Here is a 7,500-nt window from a genome sequence, read left to right as displayed (position 1 = left end):
TCTGCTTAGGTGGCCCCATACACCACAATTAAGCCTTTTTGGAGACATCACCGCCAAGCCGGCCACTTCGGCTGAATAATTTTCATAGTCAAATATTTGCTTATCCCTCCTACATGATTGAGTTTTTCAGACATGTACTATCTGGCTGTTTCTGTGATTAAAGTTTTTAATTTCACACAGAGTTTGTTTCATTTGTTAACCTTATTTTGGGGTTGAGAGTTTGCTTTGTAAATTTCTCCCCCTCATTCTACAGACTAACCCTAACTTTTGTCTATGATTTAGATTTAGTTAGTGGAGAGGAAATCCTTCTTGTAAGGAGGATTCTTCTATCAACACCAATTAAGAAAGCTACAAAGGTTGCTAGGTTAATGTCTGCTTTTGTATTACTATAAATAACCAATCTTAATTCAACTCGAACAATTCATCTTTGATTTAATATGGCTCCTTCTTGGGGGACAAGACACAAATGGTAACATAATTATTGTTTAACCACTGTTTGCAAGACATTATATTTTGGTGCGATATTGTTTCTTGTCGCCTGTTTCCATTATTTTATGTCATCTGTATTTTGTACACGAAGTAGAGGTTTTGCCATACATTCAGACTCCCCTCACAGGGTTTGTGATTCAAATGCTTAACCACTCTGCAAAATTCCAGTCTTATTGATTGGGTTATAAAGCCTATAATCCAAAAAAAAAACATTTATCACTCTTTTGTAAAGGTCATTCAAAAAATGAGGGCAATAGCATTTGCGACCTTGTAATATCTTGTTTTATATTTCCAGTTTAATTTTTTTTTTAATTATGCAAATTAGAAGATTTGCAATGTCACACTGTGTACATAATGTGGAAGGCAGGACTTTTATTTTCAGATAATTAATGGTAATAGGTGACAATATTTAGCTCTATTTTCTATTTTGTTTTGAAAATAGCATGTTACCATTTCTGCTTGTGAGAGCTAACCATAAATAGGCTTACCAAATTCTCTTGACACTGTACAACTCTTCATACTAACTAGTAAGCTATGATGGTATGTCATTTAGCCTGAGGTGCACCCTGGTTAGCCTGTGTTCAGTAAGCTCTCAACAATGACAATAAAAACACTTTCCCTAAATCCTGTGCCAATAATATCTCTGAACATGACTGATTTCTAAACTTTGCACAACTATTGTACTCACAGTAAGGCACATAATTAGCTCAATTATCAGTCAACTACAGAAAATATTGTGGTAATCAGTGGCGGATCTAGACCTTGAGCTACGGGTGGGGGGTTGCTTGCCTTGCCGGCTTTTCCTCCTGCGGTAAGGTAGTTTTGAGGTAAATGCAAGCATTGTGATAATTTGGTTTTTTCTTGGTTAGGATTTGGCTAGGCCGACCATTTCTTTGGAAGAGGTCATAAGCTGTGTAATTTTTGTTTTTGAAAAGCCACAAATTCAAGAAACAACCATGGCCCGAGTACCATATGATAAACTACTTTCTAGCTAAGCTTGCCCAAGCCATACTGAGGAATATTGCACCTTGTTCATTTTTGTGTAGACCTCGCTGCGCTCCATCTTTAGTTCCACAATGTTCAACCAATATTCCCCAGTATGGCCCTCCAGCTCGGTTAGTAAGAGCAAAAATATTTCCAAGTTGTTACTCGTATTTTGACTTGCCTTTTGGGTCCTTCAAAATACTCACCAGAATATAAACAAAATGTAAAAAAAAAAGCATGGCTTATAACCTTTTCCATGGAAATGGCTTGTATGGCAAAGTCCTGAACTAGAAAGCACCATTCAAAACACTTGGATTTACCTAAAGACCATAGGTCTGATAGGTTATAGGAGAGAACCAATCAAGAACAGAGGGAAAATGTTTGTTACATTAACATCAGCTATGTGTCTGGAACATCTGAAGAATTTTTTTCCTCGTTCAAATCAAAAAAGTCGTCTGTGATGTCCTGTAAAAACAATTCTTCCAATTCTTCGAGTGAGTCGCCAATCTCAACACTTGCCGCCATTTTGAAAAGGCTTTTCATAGACCCCAGTCTACTGCATCACACCTTTTTGCTCGGACCCGCTCGTTTCACCGCCCTGCTTAAACCGAGCCAGCCCTCTTCTTAGAGGGGGAGACAGAGCTGAAAAACGACTGCGTATGCGCCAGATAGGGAGCACAAATCGTGCATTTAAAATCGTGCATGAGACGCGAAGTGTCTATTTCGATCGTTTGATCTCGTCTTCTGCCTGTGTCACTTTATAACTCTTGACGGTGTGAATTTTGGAAGTGAGATCGTGGTGATTTAATTTAAGGAGACACATCAGATCTGTGTAATATATTTGTGTGGAATTTTTGGGCCTTGAGATTCAAACCCAGTTAAATTTGTTTGGGAATATGGGCTGCAGAAACTATACAAAAATTTGGCTTTATCAACGGAGTTGATAATGTAAATTGGCCACCGTACAGAGATTCTAAAAGCTGACGTTTCGAGCGTTAGCCCTTCGTCAGAGCGAATCGAGGGATTATGGGTTACGTGTAGTTTTTATAGTAGAGTAGGAGCTACGCTATTGGTGGTAACATGGCAACGTGAAAAATAGGAATATATTAGTTAAATGAAAAGCGTTCGTTAATACCGTGAGGATTAAGGGTGCCGATTTGAAAGATGAATTTTTGTTCCAGATTCTTGCGGCTTTCCGTCGTACCTAGATGTAGGGAAAGGCCGCAGATAGCCATGTGTTTTTTGGAGTGGTTAGGCAGATTAAAATGGCGAGCGACTGGCCTGGATGCATCCTTGTCATTCTTCTCAACATCGCGAAGGTGTTCGCGGAATCGGTCACCTAGTCGTCTACTTGTCTCACCAATGTATAATTTATTGCATAACGTGCAGGTTATGCAATAAATGACATTTGCGGAGGTACATGTGAAACGATCGGTGATCTTAACAGATCGCTTAGGTCCCGATATCTTGCTAGTGTTAACAATGAAAAGACAAGTTTTGCATCGTGAGCGCGCGCATTTGAAAGTGCCGGGTTGCTCGTTAGGTTTGAGCGCGCTTCTAACTAAAAAGTTGCCTACGTTTTTGTCGCGTTTGAATGAAATAAGTGGAGGTTGCGAAAAGATTCTACCAGTCTCGGGATCATTTTGGAGTAATTTAAAATTACTAAGAATGATGCTTTTGACTGCGTGATTATGAGGATGGAAAGTGAGGGTGAATGGAATTCTGTCATTCTTATCTTTTTGTGACGTTTGTAGTGATGACTGTCGATCAAATTGTTGGGCGCGATGATGGCCCGCTTTGACCACAGAGACAGGATAGCCACGTTTTTCGAAGAACTGGCACATCTCCTCTGATTTGCTGGAAAAATCGGAGTCATCACTACATAGACGTCGAAGTCTAAGAAATTGAGAATAAGGGATGGAGTTCTTGACATGTGATGGATGTGACGATGAATACAACAAATAACTGTGTGAATCAGTAGGTTTGTAGTGCACACTAGTACATAGCACGTTGCCTCTAATAGAAACGTTGATATCTAGAAAAGCCAATGAAGTTTCCGAAATTTCCCAGGTATATTTAAGAGCCGGATGAAAAGAGTTGACGGAGGTTATAAATTGATCGAGTTCTTCTCTGCTGGATGAAATAGCGCCGATGCAGTCGTCGATGTAACGGCCGTAGAGTTCAGGTTTGGGGCCGTTGTACTGACTAAAAAATTGGTGTTCAACATATCCTACAAAAAGATTGGCATAGCTAAGTCCCATTCTTGTGCCCATCGCTACACCATTAATTTGTTTGTAATAGTTGCCGGCGAATGAAAAACAGTTAAGCGTTAAAACTAGTTCGGCAAGGCGGAGGAGCGTTTCCGAGCTAGGTTCTTTGACAGTGCGTTGATCGAAAAAGTGTTTAAGTGCTTGAAGACCTTCGCTATTAGGAATGACTGTGTATAGAGATGTAATGTCCATGGTGAAAATAAGTTTGTCTTGGCCGGAGAAATTGAAATCGCGAAAAATTTGTAGTGCGTGTGTACTGTCTTTAATGTATGATGGCAAAGATTTGACGATAGGCGTCATAATCCTGTCTAAGTAGCTAGAAATGAGTTCGGTGGGGCAACTACAGGCAGAAACGATAGGGCAACCTGGATTTTTGGGTTTGTGAATTTTAGGCAAGAAGTAAATGCACGAAGTTCTAGGGGTGTTGATGATGAGATTAGTGGCAGTGTCCGGTAATTCTTGATTAACTATAAGATTTTGAATGGTGTCTTTGACAAGTTTTAGATTGTTGGAAGTGAGATCTTTAGGGATTTTGGCATAAAACGAGGTATCCGAAAGTTGCCGCAAAGCTTCTTTTTGGTAAAGGTCGGACCGCCAAACAACTACCGCGCCGCCTTTGTCGGCCGATTTGACAACTATGTCGTTGCGTTTACTAAGATTTTTAAGCGCCGCCCACTCTTCCGAGGAAAGGTTGGAAAATTTAGTGTTGCGATTGAATTTAAGTTTGTGAATGTCGTGACGGCATTTTTTGGTGAAAAAATCTAAAGAGGCAAATTGTCCCTCTGGGGGAGTCCATTTGGATTTGCGAACTAGAAGTGTTTCAAGAATATCTTTATTAGAAGTGTCCGAATCATGTTCTTTGTCGTGAAAAAAGGCTTTTAACTGAACGCGGCGAAGGAATTTTTCGACATCTTGCTTAATAGAAAATTCGTTGGTGCGTTTGGTAATAGGGACAAAATTTAGGCCCTTACTGAGAACAGATTTCTCTGAGTCAGTAAGCGGAAGATTTTCTGGAATTGTAATTACGGTATTATGGCTATGCAATGTAGTGTCGTCGGTAATTTGCGGACCTATTAATTGTTGAAGAAACTAGCCGAGGCTACGGTGAGTGTTCCATATTTGTTTTTGAAGCATGAAGTGTTCACAACGTTTGGTTCAGTTTTCACACTAGGGTATTGCCCATGCAATCTCTACAGTTTTGATCAACAAGATAATTTGGGCAGGGTTTTCTGAAATCACCTTTACAATCAATCATACATGTATTTACAATGCGTTAATTAAACGTAACATGTTCTAAGAGCATTATTTGAAAGTTGTCAACCTTCTCCTTGAACCAAGGCAGCGGTTCATTTAGAGTGCTGCCACTCTGCAATAGCCACTTAACCTCCTGACTGCCCCCATAAAGGCAGCTGTCTAAAAGAAAACACCTTGCCAACTTGTGAAGTTGGAATGAACACAAGTACTGGCCAGAACTACACAGAAAATATTGAAGTTCTTTGTCCCTGTCTCAGGGCATTTCTTCAATGAAAAGGTAAATTGGTTGCAAGACTGACCTCTGAGATTACACTCAGAAGAAGTTCTAGTTGCACAGTAGTGTGATCAAAAACATTGTTTAATTTATTGCCATAGTGAGGCTTGATTACAGAATCATAAATACTTGCCCACCAAAATACCCTGTGCAATCAACTGATACACCCATGTTCGGGAGACTGTTGACCTGTTAATTAATGGAACATCGATATATTAGGAAAAGAACAATTTGTTAAATAAAAGTACAAAGTCCAGGCCCTGCTTCCTGTTAATCCTAGGATTATTGACAGGGAAATACTGCTTCAAAGTGGCACCCGAGTGACTTAATTGTAGTCTAGCTTCCACAATCGCCAAATAATAATGATCTATCATTATTGTAATAATGCAACACACTTGGTGTCAACATCTATGTCAAAACTTGGAAGATGGTATTTTTCTTTCCCCCTTGACTGGCCATTATTTGCAAATCTATGTTCAACCCAACGTCCAAGGCAAAATTATGGTTAGACTCAAAAAATTTAAGAACATGTGTTAGGGCAAACAGTTAAGGGTCATTGGTTTATGTGTGGTTTATAGTATGTTTATATGGTTAGCTCATCATGTTTTCTTTGTCTTGGTTGTGTAATAAGAATGACTTTTTGTACTAATTTTCACAGCCCCCATAAAAACTGATATGTGCAGTCTCCTGTGTCTAGGAAAATAATAATATCATTATGATATTGTAGATTATAGCATTGTAATATGCATCTCATGGACAATAACATTCATTTTCGTTTTTTGTCCTTAGGGAGATGGATCCACCTGGTATTAGTTGCGGCAGTTTTGTGAAATATTAGCTCTAAAAGGAGCGAGAAGAAATTCAGCCTTTTTTTCTCAGCAATAAACCACAATAATCTTATTGAGTTCACTTTGTTCATGTTGGTAGTGTGGAACAAAAGACTGGATAAAGTCACTGAGAAATCCAGACAATGCTGTTGAGTTTTAAGCAGTTTCTTTAGTATTCTTCACATTGTCAAACTTTTCAGTTTCTTCTTAGAACTGAATACCAGTCCTTAACCTTTTTTCAGTTATGAACTTTTTGGACCATCACAGAGCTTTAAGATGCCACTTTTTTAAATGTTGTACTTATAAAAAAAAAATGGGGACGACATATTCAAGCAAAAACATCACAAATGCATGTTGTTTGCACCTGTACGCAAACTTTGCAAATGCTTTTGATCTGATGAGTTGCCAACCCAGTTATGCTTCAGATACATGTAGTGACGTCGAAACCCAGAACACCTTCAAACACATTCAATGACAAGTTGTCAGAGAAAAAATTAAAATTAAAAACAAACATCTTCTTGAGCATTGGGACCCACATGGAATAGCCCTTGCATATGTGTATTATACTGATGACTGGATTCCATCTACTTAATATACAATCATCTTTTTAGGATAATACCACCTATGCCAGTCGGCAGATAATGCTAGAGTGAACTTCTTGCTATACAGCTGGAAATATTAATTTTGTGGAATGCCCCTTTCAGGGATGTTTCCTAGTTGTCTATGCCCTAAAGATTTTGTTCAAACCCATCAAGTACAATGTAGCATGCATGTGTGAAATGTCTCAAGTTTAGATCAGTTTTGCAATATGCACTGTGTTGTCTGAACTGATCCTTGTAAAATTTTTGTAGTTTTCTTGTCAATTGTTAAATATGGAAAAAAAAGGATTTACTTTCTGAAAGAAAAATAACATTAATGACGTCTCTTGATCAGGTTAGGATCTGATGAATTTTTATTTTAAAAGGCAAGCAAATCAAGGGGCAAATTAATTTTCTCTGAGCAGTTTAATGTCAGTAAGTGGGCTTTCCAGGATGAAGCACTTTTTTGCCTGCTCTCTGTGTATCATACAGTGTATAATATTTTCACCGATTTATCTCAGTTTCTGTTGGGGCTGGCTTTCATCGCTCTTCTATAAATTTAACAAAAAATGCTGTGTAAAGAGCGAAAGATGTATTTTGCTTTTCGTATTAAAATTTGGAGAAACGTGGAGCTCAATTTGCCTGAGTTCTTGCATCTTTGCATACTCCATTTTAATATCGCTTTGAGCATGCTTGCCAAAATACCTTTTGTAAGCGTGTCACCATTCACCACCCGGTCTATAATTCACCAGTTGTCTTCCTTTATTGTTCAGAGTATTATAGAGAGTATCTGGAACGTCATAAGGTTTTTCAATGTCTCTTTA

The sequence above is a fragment of the Montipora foliosa genome, chromosome 3, assembly GCF_036669935.1.
Source record: "Montipora foliosa isolate CH-2021 chromosome 3, ASM3666993v2, whole genome shotgun sequence".
Classification (NCBI taxonomy): domain Eukaryota; kingdom Metazoa; phylum Cnidaria; class Anthozoa; order Scleractinia; family Acroporidae; genus Montipora; species Montipora foliosa.
Note: the sequence above shows the minus strand (reverse complement) of the source record.